We start from the raw sequence: 7,143 nt of genomic DNA on the forward strand, positions 1-7,143 counted from the left end.
TATTAGCTCTAATATATTTGTGAAATTTCCATCACATTATTTGGGAATGGATAATTAAACTGATCTGTTTCAAGAACCACAAATAGCCTATTACTTAAAATCAATATTATTAATTTTTAACACGCATAAAATTAAATCAATTAAAACAATGCACCCCTCCCCCACCCTCTGACGACACTCAGCGGTTGAGTGTGCGCGCGCTGTTTGAGCTCTCTCCAGTCTTCAGAGAGTTCTCCTCTTCTCTTCTCAGCGTCGCTGAACTGGTGCAACTCCTCTGTGAAATTCAGGTGTGTGTATGTTTTTATTTATCTGTATAATCATTAATGTGCTTTAAATCATTTTATTTAATGCGGAAGAACATACAGAGACGCAATGTTACTCACGAGTTAAACGAGTGTCGACTCGCGCATGCCTTTTCCCGTGATTGTAACGACTTGCATAAAAAACACACGACTATATTCCTAAAGATAATGAATATAACTAATTTGGATGATAAAATGTCCTCAGAACTGTGCACTGTTTGTTTATTGGCAGGTTATGGTGTCAGTCGCGTCGCAGCATATTTCGGCTTTGAGTGACGCAGGACGGCGGTGTAAAGTTAGAGGTTCCCCCGCAGAGGCGAGTCCGTCTCCGGCACGGCAACCAACACTGATCCGGTGGATATTGGATAACAGACCGGTTGATTACACTTGAATTGCTTGAATGTTTAGGCCTAAATGTTTAATTTTTACTTCGAAAATGTTTGTTACATGAGTTTAAATGTAGGCAATATTGTATATGTGTTAAAAATAGTATAAAAAATGCTGTATTGCTGTAGGCTACTCATCGACAATAAAGGCCAATGTCATGTAGTTATACCGGTGGTTGTATGGAATATTTTTACAAAGGTTTAGAGGAAATAAAAAAGTTAATATTACTGGCATATAAACACAGTTAATAGTACTCATAAATACTTGTTATACTCGGATCTATTTAATTTGTTTTACTTATATTTACTCTGTTAATACAGTGTATGTAATGGATTTCACTGCTTAATCTAGGCTAATCAGTATTCTAAGTGTAAAAATGTTTCACCAAAAAAATTAGTAAATCATATTAAAAGTTTTTAGTGCATCACCACCAGAGTTCATGTCACATAACAAAAACATATTCCAGCTAATTTTCAACATTTTAATCACTGTTCTAGAAACATGTTTGACTCAACTTTGTTCATTTGCAATAATATGTTATGATTTGTTTTGTTCACAAACAACAGGCCCAGACAGTTCACAATTAATGTAAATCCACAAAGTTACAATGTCATTGCTTTTCAACTGCTCTTTCAAATCCTTTAGGAAAATTAACTTCATAAAGGTCAGTGATACTCTGACTGTAATCCTCAAACCGGCTTCTGCACTGTACAATTTAAAAATTTTGCCAACTGCATATAAGTGAATCAGATGTTGGTCATCAAAACATGAAATCTGTATGAAACACATAAACAAATGACACAAAATGTGTATAAATTTTATATGACTTTAATTTGACTAGCATATGATTCAATATAAGAACTTTAAATGATTTATATATGAATTTTATATGAGTTTTATATATTTCTACTTATACCATACACATTTGCATACTTTTGTCATGTAAAACTCATATAAGTCTTTTAACAGTAGTCATATATAACGCAAAAATCCCATACAAGTTGTATGTGTGCTATTTAGTATGAAAGTGGCCATAATCGGTCTGATTTTGTATAAGACATGTATGGGCCTTACATGAAACACAGAAGGTAATTCTGGTCGATTTATGCAAGGAAGATATATGGTTGCTGTATATGAACCATGCAGGTTTTTTTCATATGGGGCGCCTTGATCGCTTCAGTGAATATTCTCTGCACACGTTGTGAGTTTGAGTCGCTCTGTGCGTTTGAAAAGCAAAACGCGCCAAACATTAGGCGTCATGTTTTTACTCCAAACTCATTTCATAACGTCATAACGAATGGAAACATTTGAAGTAACATGATAATCCATATATTTTTCTCTAGTGTAGTGTTACTGAAGTGTTCCTTTTTAATGATTTATAGGCTGCCTGCTATCTAGGCTATTGTTATTATTTTATGCAGCCCTACACACATATGCCTACAAGGCACAACAAACTTGGTGTTCATTATATATATATATATATATATATATATATATATATATATATATATATATATATATATATACATATATTGCTATGTATTTTGTATATTTTAAATTGCAATTTTAACCAGAAAAATCTAAAATGTATTCCCAAAATCGTGCAGCCCTATAGTTTATCTTGATATCAGCATGTTCACAGGTGTTTATTTTATTTTTTTATTTTTTTACAGGGACCAGATGCCACTGGATGAGTCTTGCTGACTTCAACATTCACATGAGTCTCTGTACATGAACATGGTAAAATGAAAAATCAAACACCTTGGAAATGACAGGTATGTACTATGTTTCAGTAATGGCACAAAGGTGTGTGACTGTTCAAGTCTCTGTCTTTAGATCACTGTGTTCAATAATGTGCTTTTTTTGTCCTTTGTATAAGCACAAATGTCAGGGCATGTCAAAACATCTCAAGGACCCCAAAAACGAGGGTTAACCCTCTGGGGTTTGAGGTGTTTTCTGGGCCCTGGAGGTGTTCTTACATGCTCTAACATTTGTGCTTATTTCTGTTACTTGTAACATGTCATGGCTAAAGTCTGATTACACTGTATTCAGCACAAACTCTGCTACAAAAGTATGTAAGCAGCATGTATGTAAAAGTTTGTAGTTTTGAGATAATGACGTTTATATGTAGTTTGTGAATAAAAAAAAAAAAAAATGTCACTGAAATAAGGTCATGAAACCCATACTGATTATTTGTTCACAAGACAATTGAAAATTGTATCACATAGCCTAGAATATTTGCTTCAAAACTATATGAAAATCATCCTGCGTACTCATTCAGATAAAACAATATATTAATTTAAAATTTGTTAGACATGTTTTGTGCAAGAAAGCTGTATGCGAGGAGGCGTGAATCATCATGAATATTGATGTTTTTCACACCTGAGAAAGACAAAGACCCTCCCATACTGGCCCTATCAAGTGGGGCTGTGAGAGAGCTTTAAACAAAGAATGAGTAGAGATTTAAAAAAGAATGGCTTTTTGATTGTTTGGATTTATTTACAACACAACATAATCAAAAGATACACAACAAAGGACAAAAAAGGACATTATTGAACACACTGATCTGAAGACAGACTTGAACAGTCACATAACTTTGTGCCATTCCTGAAACATAGTAAATGCTTGTCATTTCCAAGGTGTTTGATTTTTCATTTTACCATGATCATGTACAGAGACTCATGTGAATGTTGAAGTCAGCAGGACTCTTTAGTGGCATCTGTATAAAAAAAAAAAATATAAAAAAAAAACTGAACATACTGATATCAAGAGAAACTATAGGGCTGCACGATTTTGGGAATACATTTTAGATTTTTCTGGTTAAAATTGCGTGCCTTGTAGGCATATACGTGTAGGGCTGCATAGAATAATAACAATAGCCTATATTCATATAGCCTATAGTTTCCATTCGTTATGACGTTATGAAATGAAACCATGAAGCCTAACTCAAACTCACAGCGCGTGCAGAGAACATATTTTAACATGTTTCTGTATATGTAGCCTATATATATATATATATATATATATATTGTGACTCATTTCATCTTCATCATCACTTCATCATCACACACCTTATCAAAGACAGGACATGCCAAGAGATAAGTTTTCTTCATCTCATTGACTCTTTATTGAAGAGACAAAGACCTCCAAGATCTCTGACTTTATTTCTATTGTCTTTTTGACACATTTATTAAGCACTGGTGAAGAAAATAAAATTTAAGCAAATGATCATTTGTTTTGTGAAGAGTTATTTTTAATCAGTACATGTCACATCTTTAAAAGAAAGGAGGTGTTAAAGAATGGTTCCCGAACAGGGACCTGAATTGAACTTTGTGGAGTCCCTTTTATAAAAAAAAAAATTTTTGACTACTGATTAATCTTCACAAACAAAGAATCATCTGCTGCAATGGCAGAGAGCGCAGCTGTCACTGATTTCTCAGATGAACCTTTTGTTCAGCACAGAGTCCCTGTAGCTAATCTCATTGATACATTAAGTGAGTTATATTTAGACTCTGAAGAAGAGAGAGAATTTAGAGATGTGTCCACTGATCAGATAGGTGACCTTATTTCTAAACCCATTGACGTGCCATTACCTCCTCCACCACCTGAGTTTCATGAAGACAGACTGCAATTTGAAAATGGAGAGGCTGCCCAGCGCATGTGTAGCATTGAGGAGCATCTTGCTGATCTCGAGCATCGTATCAGTGGACTGGTTACCATCGAAACTATGAATGCAGAGTTACAAGCATGTGAAGACAAAATGAACTATAGTTTGCAAAGAGAGTTGGATCGTGTTAAGCAGCTGTTCCTTTCCAAAATCGACGATATGGGCCAAAGTATTGTGGATTGCTTAAACCGACGAGACCGACAATTAGAGCAACAATTTAAAACCTTCAAACCTCTTATGTCTAATCCCATGCACACCAGTACTTCTACTACTCATAAGATGTCTCAATACCCATCCAAGATTGACCCAGTTACACAACACGGCTCAAAGCAAGTAACGTATCTTTCCTCATCTCCTAATCCTCCAGTTAAACTTGAACTGCCTACCTTCAGTAATCTTGATGCAGAAGACCCAATTGATTTTATTGATCGATTTTAAGAATATAATGAGCTGAGACCTCTGTATCCTGAAGAGCTGTTAGCATCATTATCTGTGAGTCTGAAAGGTACCGTAAGAGCTGGTGGAAAGCGGAGAAACAAAATATATGAGACTGGTCTTCTTTCAAAGAAAAGTTTCTTTTCTCTTTTTTAAATGAAGATCATAAAGAAGTTGCTGCCCAAAAATGAGCAAACTATCGTCAAGGGATTAATGAGAACATTAGAGACTTTGTTTTCAATTACAGAGCGCTGTGCCTGAAGAATAATCCTGAAATGTCTGAAACTGAGATCGTTCAAGCGACTTTAAGAAACTGCAACCCTCAATTGGCTTCGTTGTTAAGGGGAACAGTGAAGACAGTTGATGATCTGGTCAGTCTCGGTACTCAGATATAGAAGGATTGGGTGGAGAGTAAAAAGAGATGGAATCAAGGAAAAGAAGAGGAGCAGAGGAAGAAATCTGCTGGTGGAAGAGGGCAACAGAATCACCTCATGCTCGTTGATCCAACTTGCAGCTCTCAATATAATAATGTGCTGCAAACTCCGATAATTTTAAATCACTCTTACTTTAATGCTGTAATTGACACTGGAAGCACCTTCTCTTTGATGCAGCAGAGTCAGAGAACTCAGGGAAAGGTTCTCTGGCAACGTGAAATATATGGAGTGAAACTTGCTGTCACATTCTACGTAATGAATGATGAAGACTTGGCTGTTCCTGTTATCCTGGGACTGGATTTCCTAAGGGAAGCAAAAGTCACCATTGATTTAAATTCTTCACGTGTTTACTTACCTGATTCCAATGCCGGTCACCCCATTTGTTTTAATGAACTTCATGAGAATGCTGCCATTCAGTTTTATGCTGCACAAGATGATGCCGAATGGATCTCAAAAAAAGGAAGACTCGAAGCTCATTGAACAAGCAGTGGAAAATTATCATGCCTCCTTCACGGTAAAGAATCAATCTCTCATGTATGATTGGTCATCAGTTTTCACTCACAAGCTAGGACGTACAAACTGCATCAAACATGAAATAAAAATAATGGATGAACTTCCCCTAAGAAAGAGACCTTATCGAGTATCAAGAGTCAAGAATGATTTTATTGAAGAACAAATCAAAGAATTGCTTCAACAAAAAATCATTAGACCTTCCACGTCACCATGGGCTTCCCCTGTTGTGGTAGTAGATAAGAAGGATGGTGGATCTCGGTTATGCGTTGACTCACCTCAACTTAAAACTCACCTCGATGCTTATCCGATGCCCCAAATTACAGATATACTGGATTCTTTGCAAGGAGCCAAGGTGTTTAGCACTTTGGACTTGAAGAGTGGCTACTGGCAAGTAGAGATGAATGCTGCAAGTGTGGAGAAGACTGCATTTGTAACCGCTTCAGGGTTATATGAATTTTTGTGTCTTCCCTTTGGTCTTAAAAATGCAGCTGCCTCTTTCCAACATTTAATGGAACAAGTTCTCCAAGAGCACAAAAACAGGTGTTGTATGATATACATAGACGACATCATTGTATACTCACCAGACATTCAAACACATCTGCAACATCTTAATCAAGTACTCAACAGTCTGCACACTGCCGGTCTCACTCTCAATCTCAAGAAGTGCAAATTTATCTGTTCATCACTGGACTACTTGGGTCACACAATCACTGCTGATGGAGTCAAAGTGAATGCTGACAAGGTGGACGCGATCAAATCATTCCCTACACCAACTTCCATAAAAGAATTACAATGGTTCCTAGGTCTTGCGGCTTGGTACCACCGTTTCATTTAAGATTTCTCCACTAAAGCAGCACCCTTACATGCACTAAAGAAAAAAGGAGCTAAATGGATATGGACAGACGAGTGTCAGAGATCGTTTGAATTCCTCAAAGATGACCTGACTAAAGCCCCTGTGTTAAACACACCCCATTTTAATTCTTCTTTTAAAGTGCAAACAGACGCAAGCAGAGTTGGTTTGGGAGCAGTGCTGACACAAGAGGTGGATGGACAAGAGAAAGTGATTGCTTATGCATCTATATTACTGAGAGGTGCTGAGAGATCATATTCCGCATCAGAGAAAGAATGTCTAGTGGTAGTCTGGGCTGTGGAAAAGTGGCATCATTATCTTGAGGGCAGAGCATTTGAAGTAATCACTGACCATGCTTCCTTGGTTTGGCTTTTCCAGCACCCAAAGCCTTCATCTAGTTTGGAAAGATGGACTATCAGACTTCAAGGCTATCACTTCATAGTACGTTATAGAAAAGGACAATGTAATGTGGTTGCTGATGTTTTGTCAAGGAGATATCTAGCTGAACCAACAGCCATGCTGATGCACACACCTGCAAAACATGTTCTTAATCCT

General features: G+C 36.7%; 1 long non-coding RNA gene across 1 annotated transcript; it reads left to right on the forward strand.

Annotated features, from left to right (window-relative positions):
- The first annotated feature begins 209 nt into the window (after nt 1-209).
- Nucleotides 210-851, forward strand: LOC311080443. Its single transcript, XR_014605593.1, has 2 exons — nt 210-287; nt 535-851. It is a non-coding gene; the product is annotated as an uncharacterized lncRNA (long non-coding RNA).
- The last annotated feature ends 6,292 nt before the right edge of the window (nt 852-7,143 follow it).

Source organism: Abramis brama (assembly GCF_963993115.1).
Source record: "Abramis brama genome assembly, chromosome: 3".
In the NCBI taxonomy this organism is placed as follows: domain Eukaryota; kingdom Metazoa; phylum Chordata; class Actinopteri; order Cypriniformes; family Leuciscidae; genus Abramis; species Abramis brama.